Source organism: Aquarana catesbeiana, linkage group LG07, assembly GCF_042186555.1.
Source record: "Aquarana catesbeiana isolate 2022-GZ linkage group LG07, ASM4218655v1, whole genome shotgun sequence".
Lineage (NCBI taxonomy): Eukaryota > Metazoa > Chordata > Amphibia > Anura > Ranidae > Aquarana > Aquarana catesbeiana.
The window spans coordinates 107,222,892-107,239,683 of NC_133330.1; the positions used below are offsets into that span (position 1 = coordinate 107,222,892).

The window sequence follows — 16,792 nt, forward strand, 5'->3', positions numbered from 1 at the left end:
AAAGCCACCATGAGGGGGGTGTTCAATAAAGAGACGGGAGCCTTTGCAAATGCTTTAAACTCAGATATTAAACAGGTTGAATGTGATGCTGCAGCGGCTGAACAGGAATATATACAAAACCCCTCACCTCAGACTTATCAGTTTTGGCAAGACTTGACAAGGCAATTTAAATTACTTCTGACTGACCATACTATGAAGAAACAACTACAACAAGCTAGATCCATATTTGAATTTGGCCTTTTTGGCACGTCCTCTGTATGCCCCCACGTCGGTACTGCACCTTAAACAACCAGGGGGAGACTTGGTGAGGGATTCACGAGATATTCTGAACACGTTTGTAGACTTTTATGACACCCTATACCAGTCCCAATCAAGATGTACTGATCAGGAGCTTTCCTCCTATTTGGGGGACCTGAACCTTCCATCTTTGGCACCAGAAGATAGTGTAGCATTGGAACATTCCATTACCTCAGAAGAGATAGCTGGTGCTATTTCCTCCTTTAGGCCGGGTAAGTCACCTGGACTTGACGGCTTCCCGGCGGAATGGTATCAGCTACACAAAGAAAGCTTAATCCCGCGACTCCAGAAAGTGTTTGTAAATGCAGAAAAAGAAGGTATACTACCAGAATCCATGCGTGAGGCCCTTATTGTTGTGATACCAAAACCTGGTAAAGACCCAAGCGAATGTGAATCATATAGACCGATCTCCTTGATCAATACTGACGTCAAAATATTGGCCAAAATCTTGGCTGGTAGATTGCAGTCAGTAATCCTTAAATTGATCAACTCAGATCAAACTGGGTTTATCCCGGGCCGTTGTACCCACATGAATCTTAGAAGGCTCTATGTAAATTTACAAATTTCACACACAAATATAGGTAAAAGAGTGGTGGCGTCGCTCGACACAAAAAAAGCATTCGACTCGGTCGAATGGAATTATCTGTTTTCCCTGCTTAGTAAATTGGGCTTTGGACCTAGATTTGTGAACTGGGTTAAGTTACTGTATAACGATCCCCGGGCATGTGTTAGAGTGAATGGGCTCATCTCAAAGACATTTAAGATAGGTAGGGGGACGAGACAGGGATGCCCCCTGTCTCCGCTCCTCTTCGCCCTAGCTATAGAACCCCTTGCGGTTAAACTTAGGAGTCCCACTTTCCGAATTAACTGGTCCAAATCATCACTGTTTCCTCTAGATCCTCAGCCGAACTTAGTACTTCCCACCCAATGCCCTCTAGCAATAACAAACCAGTTTAAGTACTTAGGAATACAGATCCAATTGCCAGTGCAATCATTCACAAAAATGAACCTATGGCCTGTAATCAACGCCTTCAAGGATAGAGTACAGAAGTGGAAAGATCTTCCACTCACATTGTTGGGGAGAGCTAACTTATTTAAAATGATTTTTCTCCCGAAATTTTTATATATACTCTCTAACGCCCCACTATATATCCCTAAAAAGACGTTCCGATACATTGACTCCCTGTTGACCTCCTTTTTGTGGGGAGACAAGGCAGCTCGTGTGTCGCTGGCTGTTCTACAGCTACCAGTAGGAAGGGGTGGTCTGGCGATACCCGACCTTCGCTTGTACTACTTGGCGTCTCAACTAGTTCAGGCCCACTGGCGCATGTTTCCGCAGCTGAATAACGCTGCCACTGCAGTGGAGGCAGCTGTCGCGACCTCATACGAAGCACTTTTGAATTTCTTTTTTAGAGGGATGGTGCCTACTCAAGACGGGGTAACTGTACTTCAATCAGCTAAGCGGGTACTTGAGATTTCTATAAAACATATACAAGATGGACCTCCACGCCTATCACCAAATACACCACTATGGTTCAATCCTCGTCTAAAGGACCTTTCTCGCTTGGAGGATGGATATAGGTGGGCCAAATTTGGTCTTACGTATGTGCATCAACTATTTGAGAGGGGTGAATTTAAAACATTTGCACAATTGAAGAGGGAAATGGGTGTCCCTGACACATGGGCGTTCCATTATTCCAGGCTGCGGCATGCTGCGCATGCACAATTTGGAACGGGGATGGTTCTGTTAGAAAACACAAAACTTAAATCAATGCTTGCAGAACCTGACCATACGAAACGTATTTCCACTTATTATGCGGTACTTATGGAAAAAACACAGCCGAGGGAGAAGAAAATGAGAGAGATGGACAGACATTATCCCAGAGTTGACTGAGGCTCATTGGAATGAGGTTTTAACCTCCTATATGTCCACGGTCATCTCTGCGAGGGATAAACTGATCCAACTAAGATACCTACATCAAATGTATTACACCCCATACAGACTATATAAGATGGGCAGGAGAGCAGACCCTATTTGTCATAAATGCCTGGTGGCAGAAGGTACTTTTATGCACATGGTTTGGGACTGTAGTAGGGTACGACCTTTATGGTCACAGGTAACCCAGTTTATTGCGGAAACCTTTGATCTTCCGAATATATGTAGCCCACTGCTGGGTATCTTGGGGGTGATAGAGGATGATGTAATGAGCAACAATACTAGAATGTTTTTGAGATTATTGTTTTACTATGTCAGGAAGCTGATTGTCTTGAATTGGATAAAGAGGGATCATCTTACCTTAGGAGCTTGGAAAAGATTAATCAATGCAAATATTACACTGTATAAAATGACATATGAAGCAAGAGGAAGTAAGAAAAAATTTAATAGAGTATGGGGCAGATGGATAAACACAAAAGAAACTATACCATGTGACATCTAAAATTATTTTATTATAAAATATAGCCAAATAGATAGACTGGGTAGGATGATATTGTGAGAACATGTTCCAGGGGACTGGAGAGATGACAGCGCACAGCACAATTGGTTTAGGAGGTATATACCTCTTTGGTTTAGTTCTTTAACTTTATATATATATATACTTTTATATTTTTTTACTTTATTTTATGTTTTATACCAGATATTGGATTGCTGATAATTTGCATTACGATTACAGAAAATAACTGGTATTTTAGAGTTAAAAAATTGCTACCTGTACTGATATATCGTCTATCATAGGATGTTTATCCGAAACTACCCTTGAATGTTAATTATATTTTGACGGTTGCAACCGACAATATACCTTACATGCAATGTGTTATTCTATGTATGTACATCTGGCAAATAAAAACCTTTTAAAAAAAAAAAAAGTGCTCAATAATCCTCACGCAAATGATCAAATAAAAAAATTATTAAAGAAAAATAGATATTTTAGAATAAATAAATTGCTGGTGATAATCTAAAGTGCATATCGTGCATAAATCCAAATAATGTGACAATAAAACATCCCCAACTTCCTAATATGTGTACAAAACACAATATGTGTAGCATTCAATTTGCAACTAATGATGGGTCTAACAGCCTAATATTACTGAGAATTAATCTATAGTGCATAAAGTGCATGAATAAAAAAATGTGACAATAAATCATCACCAGCTACATAATAATATGTGCACACAGGACAATAAGTGTAGCATTCGATTTGCAACAAGTGGTAAATATAACAACCAATTAAATGCACAAACAAATAAAAGTGACAGAATTCCTCCAAGTGTAGCAAGTAGTTGTAAAGGAAAAAAAATATTGTGATAATTAACATACAATCCATACAAAAAGTCCCATACACAGTATAATCCCCAATCGTGACAAATAGATAAAACTGTGTCCATGATAGATTCCTCCAGGTGCAACCGATATTGTGATAGTTCCCCCAGCCTCTCACCTTATGGCTGAATACCAGCAGCCTAAACAGCATACAATGAACCAGGCAGCTCCCGATCCCCCGATGACAAATCCCTCCAGGGGATCACCCGACCTTCACGTCCAGAGATTTCAGACAAGATCCGCTCCAAGAACAAAGAAAAGGAAGGTCTCCATAGTGTAATCAATTAAATAACTTTATTAAAGCCTCTGAATCACTTACATCAGGCTCCAAATACAGTGATAACAAGAAGATGACTGATCGCTGCTCACCGATCCCGGCCGTGATCGGGAGCCGAGCAGCCAAACGACCCGCCTCTCTCCTCCCTGACGCGTTGCGTGACCGTCACGTCACTTTGACGTGACGGTCACGCAACGCAGCAATTAGAGGGACCATTTGGCAGTTACTTGATTCATTGATTGATGCATCATTGATCTTGTCTGTGACATTTGCTTGCACAATATTGGTGGAAGATTAATTGGTTAGACTGTGTTTATACCTGGAGCTTCAATTATTGGACCTTCTTAGTATGGCGAGAGTTGCACATATGTAGCACCTAGTTTAGCGCCACTATTCATTATTTAATCAAAATAACATTTAGCTGCTTCTCCTGAGTACAGGGATACCACATGTGTGGGACTTTTTGGGAGCCTAGCCGTGTACGGGGGCCCCGAAAACCAAGCACCGCCTTCAGGCTAAGGGCGTAAAATGGTGATTTCACTCCTCACTACCTATCACAGTTTTGAAGGCCATAAAATGCTAAGATGGCACAAACCCCCCCCCAAATGACCCCATTTTGGAAAGTAGACACCCCAAGCTATTTGCTGAGAGGCATGTTGAGTCCATTGAATATTATTATTATTATTATTATTATTATTATTATATTTTGCCACAAGTTGCAGGAAAATGACAAACTTTTTTTTTTTTTTGCACAAAGTTGTCACTAAATGATATATCGCTCCCTAATGCCATGGGCATTTGTGGAATTACACTCCAAAATACATTCTGCTGCTTCTCTTGAGTACAGGGATACCACATGTGTGGGACTTTTCGGGAGCCTAGTCGCGTACGGGGCCCTGAAAACCAAGCCCCGCCTTCAGGATTTCTAAGGGCGTGAATTTTTGATTTCACTCCTCACACTACCTATCACAGTGTTGAAGGCCATAAAATGCCAAGATGGCACAACCCCCCCCCCAAATGACCCCATTTTGGAGAGTAGACACCCCAAGCTATTTTCTGAGAGGCATGGTGAGTATTTTGCAGCTCTCATTTGTTTTTTGAAAATGGAGAAAGAAAAGAAAATGTATTTTTTTTCTTTTTTCAAAACTTTGAGACAAAAAGCGAGATCTGCAAAATACTCACCATACCTCTCAGCAAATAGCTTGGGGTATCTACTCTCCAAAATGGGGTCATTTGGGGGGGGGGTTGTGCCATCTTGGCATTTTATGGCCTTCAACACTGTGATAGGTAGTGTGAGGAGTGAAATCAAAAATTTACGCCCTTAGAAATCCTGAAGGCGGTGCTTGGTTTTCGGGCCCCGTACGCGGCTAGGCTCCTGAAAAGTCCCACACATGTGGTATCCCTGTACTCAGGAAAAGCAGCAGAATGTATTTTGGGGTGTAATTCCACATATGCCCATGGCATTTGTGAGCAATATATCATTTAGTGACAACGTTTTGTGCAAAAAAAAAAGTTTGTAAATTTCCCGCAACTTGTGGAAAAATATAAAATATTCCAAGGACTCAACGTGCCTCTCATTTGTTTTTTGAAAATGAAGAAAGAAAAGAAAAATGTATTTTTTTTTCAATTTTCAAAACTTTTGTGACAAAAAGTGAGATCTGCAAATTACTCACCATACCTCTCAGCAAATAGCTTGGGATGTCTACTTCCCAAAATGGAGTCATTTGGGGGGGGGGGGGGGGGGGGGTTGTGCCATCTGGGCATTCCATGGCCTCCGAAACTGTGATAGGCAGCGAGGAGTGAAATCAAACATTTACACCCTTAGAAAGCCTGAAGGCGGTGTTTGGTTTTCGGGGGCCCTTACGCAGCTAGGCTCAGTCTCACACATGTGGTATCCCTGTACTCAGGAGAAGAAATAGAATGTATTTTGTGGTGTAATTTCACATATGCCCATGGCAGGTTTGAGCAATATATCATCTAGTGACAACTTTGTGTAAAAAAAAAAAAATTGTCTTTTTCCTGCAACTTGTGTCAAAATATAAAATATTCCATGGACTCGACATGCCTCGGGGTCATTTTGGGGGGTTTTGAACTAACCTGGCATTTTATGCACAACATTTAGAAGCTTATGTCACACATCACCCACTCTTCTAACCACTTGAAGACAAAGCCCTTTCTGACACTGTTTGTTTACATGAAAAAATAATTTTCTTTTGCAAGAAAATGACTTTGAACCCCCAAACATTATATTTGTTTTTAAAGCAAAGGCCCTACAGATTAAAATGGTGGGTGTTTAATTTTTTTTTACACAGTATTTGCGCAGCGATTTTTCAAGCTCATTTTTTTGGGAAAAAACACACTTTTTTAATTTTAATGCACTAAAGCACACTATATTGCCCAAATGTTTGATGAAATAAAAAGATGATCTTAGGCCGAGTACATGGATACCAAACACGGCATGCTTTAAAATTGCGCACAAACATGCAGCGGCGACAAACTACATACATTTTTAAAAGCCTTTACAGATTACCACTTTAGATTTACAGAGGAGGTCTACTGCTAAAATTACTACCCTCGATCTAACCTTCGCGGTGATACCTCACATGCATGGTGCAATTGCTGTTTACATATGATGCCAGACTGACGCTTGACGCTTGTTTACATATGACGCCAGACCGTTCGCCTTTGCGCAAGAGCAGGGGGGACAGGGGTACTTTGAAAAAATTGGGGTCTATTAGACCCTAGATCTCTCCTCTGCCCTCAAAGCATCTGACCACACCAAGATCGGTGTGATAAAATGCTTTCCCAATTTCCCAATGGCGCTGTTTACATCTGGCAAAATCTAAGTCATGAAATGCTCGTAGCTTCCAGTTTCTTAGGCCATAGAGATGATTGGAGCCGTTCTGGTCTCTGATCAGCTCTATGGTCAGCTGGCAGAACCACCGGCTGCATTCTCAGGTTCCCTGTTGAGACAAGAGAGCCAGAGAAAACCATAGAAGACGGTGGGGGGGGGGGGCATTCCCTCCTACTGTTTGTAAAAACAGTCTAAAGGCTAATTAGCCACTAGGATTGCTTTTACATGAAAGCCGACCGCTGGCTGAAAAGAATGACACCAAGATGATACCTAAACCCGCAGGCATCTTTCTGGTATAACCACTCAAAGTCCAGCAACATACCAGTACGTTGCTGGTCTTTGTTGGGCATATATTGTAATCTTTTTTTCATGCAGTCTGTGGGCTGAACGAAAAAAAGAGATTGATCGGTGGGTATGCCCACCATTAGAATACCTCCCTTCATCCAACCACTTCTAATGATGGGCATACATGCACGATTTTGATTTTAACTGTGGTGGTGAAATTGCCTCCTACAGCGCTGGAGTCATGGCTTTATGTATCGTGGGAGCAAATGCTGTTGCTGTTAAGATAAATAAATCCGCGCTGCAACTGAATGGCGTACCTGCTAAGCAAATGATGGTTAACAATAAAACAAAGTAACATTACAGTATAACAGTAAGATATACCATACCTGCAAAGCAAATCCAAAAAAACATAGTAAAAAATATAACATTTTTTAACGCAATCTGTGCCTGAAATATATATTTTTTAACGCAATCTGTGCCTAAAATACATATATGCCGAAGCATGGGGGCAGCAGGGGTGGAGGAGCGATTTGCTCCTAACTTTTGGGGCGGATGCCCCCATGCTTCGGCATATATGCTCTTTTTTTTAACTGTGGCGGTGAAATCACTTCCTACAGCGCTGGAGTCACGGCTTTATGTATCGTGGGAGCAAACGCTGTTGCTGTTGAGATAAATAAATCCGCGCTGCAGCTGAATGGCGTACCTGAAAACAAAAAAGGTTAACAATAAAACACAGTAAACAGTTAAGTATAAGAAAATTACATTCCTGAAAAGCAAACATGATAAAACATAATAACAATAAAACATTGCAGGATATAATACAGTAAAAAAGAGCAGTACAATAGAGAGAGAGAGAGAACAATAAAACAACTATTTTTGTTTTTTTTATGATATATATATATATATATATATATATATATATATATATATATATATATATATATATATATATATATATATATATTTTTTTTTACACTTTTATTTGTAACTGTAACGGTTCGGTTTCAGGTTCGGGTCTCTCAAAATGCAATGGCATCTTGGGAGACCCTGTGAAAGCGTGTCCTAGTCTGTGCAGTGCTTTACCCTACGCTAAAACTCCACTAGTGTATGGTAGCGTTCAAAACATTCACCAATGCAAAGACCAGGATTGCCAGGACAGGAGAGACAATAATAGCGGGTGTCACGCCTATATCCGCGCTTGCTACAGACACGACATCATCTTTGGGGGGCTCGTTGGGTAGGAGTACTCGGGAGGACATACGGAAAATGCCTCTCATGCAGCCGGCTTACTGCATTTGGATTGGGAAGGCGAGGTGGAGCACCGTCTGGAAACAGAAGGGCTCTGACGATCTCTTCCTGGAATTTAAGGAAGGATCCAGTCCGTCCTGAAGCTTTGTATAGCACATGAGCGTTCAGCAAAGCCAATTGAAATAAGTATACAGACACTTTTTTATACCAGCGTTTGGCCTTACAGGCAACTAGGTACGGCGCCAACAACTGGTTGTAGAGGTCCACCCCACCCATATTTTGGTAATATTCATGGACACAGAGGGGTTTCTCCACAACACTAGTCACCATAGGAATTTGGACCGCCATGTCTGCATGAAGGGAGGACAGAACGAAAACATTCTTATTATCCCTCCACTTCACAGTGAGCAAGTTATTACACTTCAAGCAGGCTCTCTCCCCCAGCCTAAGACTGGAATCTACAAGCCTCTGGGGTAAGCCCCGGCGATTAGATCGCCTGGTGCCACATGCGCCAATCTGATGATCAAACAAGTGACTAAAAAGTGGCACGCTCATGTAATAATTGTTCACATACAAATGGTACCCCTTTCTATATAAGGGTGACACCAAGTCCCGCACAATCTTACCAGTGCTCCCTATGTAATCTGGGCAGTTCGGCGGCTCTACGTTACCATCTCTTCCCTCGTAAACCATAAAACTATATGTATAGCCTGTGGCCCTGTCACAGAGCTTATACATCTTGACCCCGTATCTGGCATGCTTGCTGGGAAGATACTGTTTGAAAGACAAGCGGCCAGAAAACTTAAATCAGGGTCTCTTTAATGCAGACAACTTGATGGGGAGTAAACAAGGCTGCAAAACGTTGGTTGAAGTGGTTTACGAGGGGCTGAATTTTGTAGAGCCGATCGTATCCAGGGTCTCCATGAGGACGTCAGAGTTCATTGTTGTTGAAATGCATGAACCGCAGGATCCGCTCGTATCGTGCCCTGGAGGCAGAGAACATGGGAATATGGTAAATTGGGTCAGTGGACCAATATGACCGCAACATACTCATTTTAACTATGCCCATGTCGAGGGATAGGCCCAGAAAGGTCTTAAATTTGGAAAACGTAATTGGTTTCCAATATCTGGCAAGGGAAGACTGGGTATTAGCGGCGATGAATTGACCAGCATACAAATTACTTTGGTCCACAATAGATCTATAGAGATCTTCCATGAAAAACAGTGAATAAAAATCAAGTGACGTAAAATCAAGTGTTTCCACCTGAATTCTGGGTTGGCCAGTGAATGGGGGAAGGCTCCCAATTAGGATTGGCAAATTCTGCAGGAAGAACACTATGGGCACGACGGGCCTGTCTTTGTCTTCTTGGTGGGAGTGGGACACTACTTGTGCTTGCCACCTCGCCAGCTTGAACTGCACTTATGGGACTCGCCACGTCACCACGTGATACTGCAGTGCTGGATGTACGACCAGGGTGTACTAGGCCGCTGGTGCTTGCCAGTTCACCAGAAGGATGAGCGGCACTAGTACTTCTCTGCTCCATACGAGAGCCCTGCGGTTCTTGCACCTCAACAACAGCAAAAGAAGATCAGGGTCTGGTACGCCTGACATTGGCAGGGACCACAACTCCTTCATCAGAGCTATCTGTCATGGAGCTGCTGTGGTCTACAGGATCGTATTCTGAGCTAGAATCTGACAGATGAGTGACTTCCTCTTCACTATTTGTCTTGCTCAGAAACGTGTAGGCCTCTTCACTAGTGTACCTTCGATTTGCCATTTTGGGCTCTAAATTTACTGGTACAGTAGTGAGACTCACAGGTAAAAAAGCTCCTAGGCTGTCAGCAACTGTATCCAACGCTACCAAAAAAACTGTTAGCGATCGCAGGGATCAGGCCTAACTCTGCGAATGCTGCAGTTATGTGTTTAGTGTTTTGTAAGTGACAGTGATCGATCGATACTGCACTTGGGTGGGCTGGGTGGAGGGGCAAAATGCAGGTGCTAGCAGGTATTTGGGCTGATCCCGCTAACACTGAGTTTTTGGGAACTCTAAACTGCTGGGGATGTTGGTATAGATCTGATCAGATCAGATATTGATCCGTTCAGACACTATATCACTAAGGGAAGTGTATGCTGCGTGCGTGTTAGCGGTACTGGCACTAATCTGACGCTGCCTGGGGCGGCACAGACCCTGACTGACTAAAACCTAACTGATATCACCCGCCGGGCGATCAGGGGGGTAAACCTTTATTGGGTAATAAACGACGGGTATAAAAAACTAACTAACCAGCGTCACCCGTAACACTTATACGGTGGTCACTGGTGAAAGGGTTAACTAGGAGGCAATCAGGGGCTTAAAACCTTTTATTAGGTAGCATATGGGGGTACCTGACACTATAAAAAGCTGACGGTGAACCTAAATAACAGGCTAACTAGCGTCACCCGTGACACTTATACGTCGATCAGAAAAATGATTGATTAGTGACACTGGCGACAGGGGGTGATAGGGTTAAACGGGGGGGGTGATCAAGGGGTTAAACCTTTATTAGTGGGGGTACCCTAGAACTAAAGGGGCCTACCACTAATTGCCCTAACACTTATAACAGTCACAAAATGACACCAATGCAGTGATCAGTAAAGCAAATCAAAACTGCTATTGGTGTCACTGTGACAGGGGGTGCGGGGGGGGGGGGGGTGGTGATTAGGGCTATGGTTTGTGTGCCTATGTGTACTGGTGTTAGTGTGCTGTTGGTGCAAACTCACAGTGATGTCTTCTCTCCTCGGGAGCCGTAACGAAAAGGCTCCACGAGGAGAGATGACATCATTTCCTCTGCTTCTGTTTATATTTCAGAAGCAGAGGAAACTTCTCATTCATCAGGAGCGATCGTAAGGGAGAGACCATGAATCAGTGGCCTCCCCCTCAGGATGGATCGCTCCTGCAACGATGCCGACCGCCTCAGCCCCCGCCCGCAGGAGGGGAGTAACGTACCCATACGTTACTCTGCCTGCCCGTGCCATTCTGCTGCAGTATATCTGCGTGAGGCGATCGGCAAGTGGTTAAGAGCTCTTAAATTTAACCCCAAAGGGGCAAGTTTCTTCTCACGCGGTGACAAACCTGGGTGTGTGGTGCATGAATATAAAAACTTTTATCACCTATAAGGAATTTGATTCACTCACGGAATCCACTTCATTTGACTTTTTTCACTTATATGAGGAATTATAAGAGCGTGTCATATGTGTTTGAAGTCGCATAACATTTTGGACTTTTTTAATTGTTATTGGTTTTATGAATGATTTATTTCATAGTATCTGCTAACACAATTGGTTTTAGATTATAAGCTATAGTTTTGCCATTTATTACCTTAGAGGAGTGTTTATCCTTGGCGCTGAGCGGTGCTATTGGGCCGTATTTATGCACTTTGTGTAACACTGAAGAAATTACACTTTGCTACAATGTAAAGTAGTGAGTGTACAGCTTGTATAACAGTGTAAATTTGCTGTCCCCTCAAAATAACTCAACACACAGCCATTAATAAAAAAACAAAAAAACTGCGCTATAATAAATATGACGACAATAATAATGATATGAAAACTAAGCATACAGATAACAGTAATAAGTAATCAGTATGTTAAATTGATATCATATTGCACTCAATAATAAATGATAAATACACACATATGTGTTATTGGTGTCACATCAGTGCTCTGAATAAGTGGGAAAGTTCATAGATATAGTAGAAAACGAAAAAAAGTCCCCATGTATCTCTCTGTAGAATCCCAGTGAAAAATGGAAAACAAAATACACCATGCAGAGTGAACCTCCACCAACAATCATCACAGTCATATTTATTATAGCGCAGTTTTTTTATTTTTTTATTGTCTATTGTGAAATTTTCACGGTTGAACTGCTGCTTTGTTCGGGGGGGTTTTTTCTCCATGGTAGCGCGGTGATTATTTCTGTTGTGAGTACACCCCTAAGTGAAAATGTCCAAGCTGGGCTCAAAGTGTCAATATTTTGTGCGGCCACCAATATTTTCCAGCACTGCCTTAACCCTCTTGGGAATGGAGTTCACCAGAGCTTCACCGATTGCCACTGGAGTCCTCTTCCACTCCTCCATGACAACATCATGGAGCTGGTGGATGTTAGAGACCTTGCGCACCTCCACCTTCCATTTGAGGATGCCCCACAGATGCTCATGGGTTTAGCTCTGGAAACATGCTTGAACAGTGAGCAGTCTTGAACAGCCCTAATATCAGGTTCCCATGGGTCAGCATATAAGCACACCTATATACTAGTGTGAGGACATGTCCCTTTGCAGAGAGTTACCTTATTGTGATAGAACATCGGCATGATTATGTGGTGACTCGTGGATGTTCTATCTATGATGGTTGGTGAATTCTGCATAGAATATTGAGATTATATAACACATATCAAAGGGTATTATTGTGTATCTCTCCTCAAAACTTTTTTTGTGATTTTGTATAAAACAGGTAAAAGTTAGAATATGTGTCAGGTTTTCTGTCTGCATCACCAATGGGTAGATTCACCATTTTCTATTTGTTCTGCTGACCATTGTCACTAGAACACAAAGTGATAGGAAAGCCAGTTTTACAATTGTTTGTCTGTTCTGGGGACAGCTGAGTGGATTTTTCTCACTTTTTGTACGTAGAGATTTTCCTTTATTTCCCTTTTGTGTCTGCAGAACAGAAAGTAAATCTCAACAAGACACAAAAAATGAACAGGTGTTTTTATCTTTCCCTACTCTGTCTAAAACTGAAATAATAATTTCTTGTTATAGATACTATAGAATTCTAACATTGTCATATCAGTTAAGGCCACTTGGTGGCACTGCTGGTCTTCTGGGGAATCTTTTTGTTTTTTTTAACTTTGAGATAGGGAGGGTGGTGTTGTATGTGTTATGGGAGGTGGTATGTTTCTGTATCTCAGATGGATGCAATCACATGGGTTAGGATTATCAGTTTTCAGTAGACTTGGCCTTTAGCTTGTCATTGTCACATTCAGCAAATGTTAAAGAAAATCTGTGCGTAGAGAAATGTGTAGGCTGATTCAAGGGCATGCAAGAAAATGAATCCCTTATATTTTCTTGAATGCCAATTAGGCTATAATGACAAAACCACAGTAGTTGGGACACATTGCTTTTATATTGTCCTTTTATTCTTTTGCTTTTGGTTGATTCAAGGGCATGTATTGTGTATCTAAAGCCATGTTTTTTTTTTTATTTTAGAGTTGAGAAGGGTTATAACGTTTGCTTTATCTGTGCCCTCGCTGGAGACATTTACTCTATATTTGTCTTTTTTCTTATTGTCAATGGGACTGATGGTGAGGTAGAAATCTTTATATTTGATTTCATACAGTGCAGAACACATAATCTTAAACCATTGGTTATATGCAGCTACGTTTTAGGTTATTGGATACGGACAAAAAGAGAAAGCTGCAGGGTCATCCTCCTATATACTGTAAACCCTCCCACTCCCAGCTAGCCTCTTCTTTTTTTTTTTTTTTTTTTTTTTGTCAGTTGCTTTAAAAGAGAAGTACTGTAAAGGATTTTTTTTTTCAGTATCATACTTACCTACGTGGATGCAGCATCGGTCCCCCAGCGTCTCTACCCTGAGAACCGAGTGATCGAACACTGCTAATGGCTTGGTTTTCACAGCTCCCCAAGCAGAGAGCTGCTCGCTGTCAATCAGCAGCTCTCAGTTCTGCTCCTCCTCGCTCACTGGAGCGCTGAGCTGTGCAGGGGCGGGGAGCGGCAATCTCGGGCTGAGACGGGTGTCAGTCCAGGCACCTGGCGGATCCAGACTTCCATTGTCGGGATGACGTAGTGCCTGGACTGATTTCTGTGATGTCAGCAGAGAGCAGATTTCAGTTCGCTCTCTGCTGAAAACGGGTCACAGGAGTGCAAAACGGATTGCACTCCCGTGATACATAGGAAAAGTATAGCCAAACGAGCTTTGGCTGGAATTCTCCTTTAAATGATGGACCTCTTCTGTCTACTGAGAGACAGTTTCCTTTTTCTTATGGAGGTTTTTGTCTTAAAGAGGAAATACACTCCGGGTTTTTTCCCCTTTTCTTTCTTCCCTGTAAAGTAAAGGCATGATGCGCTCATATGCACCGCATACGAGCACATTATGTGACACTTGCCTGCAAACGAAGCCCACGTCGTCCCTGCTGCAGGCCGTATCCATCTTCACCCATCTTCCTTAAAGGGCCGCAGACTCTGGCTGTGTGGCTGGCGAAAACCACATGTCACTCCCGCGCATGCGCGTGGGAGCCGCCGGTCAGGGCACGTGCTCCTGAAGAAACGGCACGGGCGACCATTCCTTCAGAGCACACGTTTAGGAGATATTTACAGTACCTATAGGTAAGCCTTATTCTACAAATCATACGGGAGGGTATACAACCTCTTTAAGAGTATTTCTCTATGAAGATTCCTGGCAGCCCCATAGCCATTGCAGGGTCTTTTCTGCATCTTCAGGATCGGTTGACTCTTCGTTTGTGCCTTGGGGGACCATACCCGCACCCTGCCAGATGGAAAAAATTAGGCAGGCCTGCAATGCTGCTTCAAGCACTGGATCCTGCATGGGCAATCATCTTGGCACATGGTGCAACTTGTTGAGTTAGCCACAGGGTGCTATACAGTTCCAGGGTTGTGGTCTACAAACAGTGCCCTGTCTTTCAAGACCCCATTATGGGCATGCCCAATATGGAGGGGTAAAGCCAGACTGGGGTCTGGTCTCCTCATTCCTGACCAGCATGGATTACATTTGCTACTCTCCTAGGCTAAGCTAGGAGAGGGGAGTGTAGCCTGCTACTTTTCCAGCTGGTGGTCAGGGCCTAGGACTAGGAGCAACAGTATAAATTTAAAACTGATGTCTTTTTTTGCTTTAAAGCATCGGCTGGTAGGTGCTACTGCACCTGCACAGCCTTACTCTAGGTCTGTTTACTAAGCATGTGTGCACAGCTTTCACTCCCTCTGGGCTTGCCTTCCACATGGCAACAGCATCTCCCAGTCCTTACAAATACCCAAACCTGCTAAGGCTTTCCATTCCATTTAATCTTAAGGCTTGTACACTATGAGAATATCGGAAGAAAAATAAATGCATTAGTACACAGCTTTGAGAGTCAATCACGACAGTTCATGCACAAATATCCGGAGGGACAAGAACGAAAATCTTTCTCGTATAATAATGAAACAAACAATTTTCATGTAATTGGTATAGTATTTGTACGAAAAAAAATGCGTGACCACGTACCTGCATGCTTGGAAACGAAGGAATACATTACATCACATACATCAGTTGTATTCTGTCTTGTGAGAATTTTCATAATTTTAGTAACCTATTGGTTTTCGATATGAGACTAGCATACAAAAAAAACGGACAAGCGTTTGTCCGATATTCTCGGCCATATCGTGACTGACCCAACACTGAGAAGCTATTTTGTCCTCCAGAGCATTTTGCTTCAGCAATATCCTATTGAGGGGAGCTTCATACAAAAATGGATGGTCCCTGTAGTGGAACCTGCCATCTCTTGTCTTAACAAGATGTGTATTTTCCCTGTAGAGGTTTATCCTGTGTTTAAGGACTCAGTGCATAGGTTGTGGTGTTCGGACCATGGATCTAAAAACCCACAACCTGTTTCTGTGGGTTCAAAATTTTTGCATAATAAAATTTTCCAGGTCAGTCATTCCCTCCTTCTGGGGTTTTTTCTGACTTTAGTAGAACATCTGGGATATATATATGTTCTCATCTGTTCCCTTTTTATCAATGCTTTCTGTTTTTTTCACTGTGGGGGATAAGGATTGCCAATTTCTCACCCTTCTTTTTGGCCTGTCCATGGCCCTCTCAGGTTTTTACTAAGGTACTTGCCCTGTTCTTCACTCTGTTCTGTTCCTAGGGATACCCTTGTGGGTTACCTGTAGGATCAGTCCTCCCTCCCTGTGTCTGCTATATCCAGTAGACGATGCAGAACTTTCCAGAGCTTCAATGGGTTCCTCAACCTATGGAAGTCATCACTAGAACTATTTTGCCATTCTGAGTTTCTTTGCCTGATGTTGGACGTGACCCTGTCCAAGACCTTCCGGTGTGTGGGCCCGTCGATCTCAGGGCTAATCCTCAGTTCTTGTCTGCGTGAGAGTCTATGACGAGAAGACATGTCGTCATTCAAGCCTATGGTCTAAACTGGATAATGTTCCTTCCTTCCCTGTTATGGCTCATACTACCAGATCTGTTAGTGTGCTTTCCAGCATCAAGTATCCATTTCTCCCATTTGCAAGACTCCCACCTGGTCTTCTGTTTAAACTTAAGTTGTACCAGGTGAATGTTCAGGCCTCCTTTGATGCTAGTTTCCAGTGTAACGTGCTACAAGCTGCTCTCTCTGAATCTGTTTAACCGTTTTGACCTGTTTTTACAGGGACTTGTTGGCTTTTGTTAACTCTGTTATTGTATTAAATGAAATGGAGCACAGTCCATTTTTTCAGTCAGAAATAGATG

The 16,792-nt window shown here is 42.5% G+C and overlaps 1 protein-coding gene across 4 annotated transcripts in view; it reads left to right on the forward strand.

Annotated features, from left to right (window-relative positions):
* Nucleotides 1–16,792, forward strand: part of PLA2G6 (phospholipase A2 group VI) — a 256,973-nt gene that overhangs the window by 97,981 nt on the left and 142,200 nt on the right. The gene's annotated exons all lie outside the window — the stretch shown is intronic.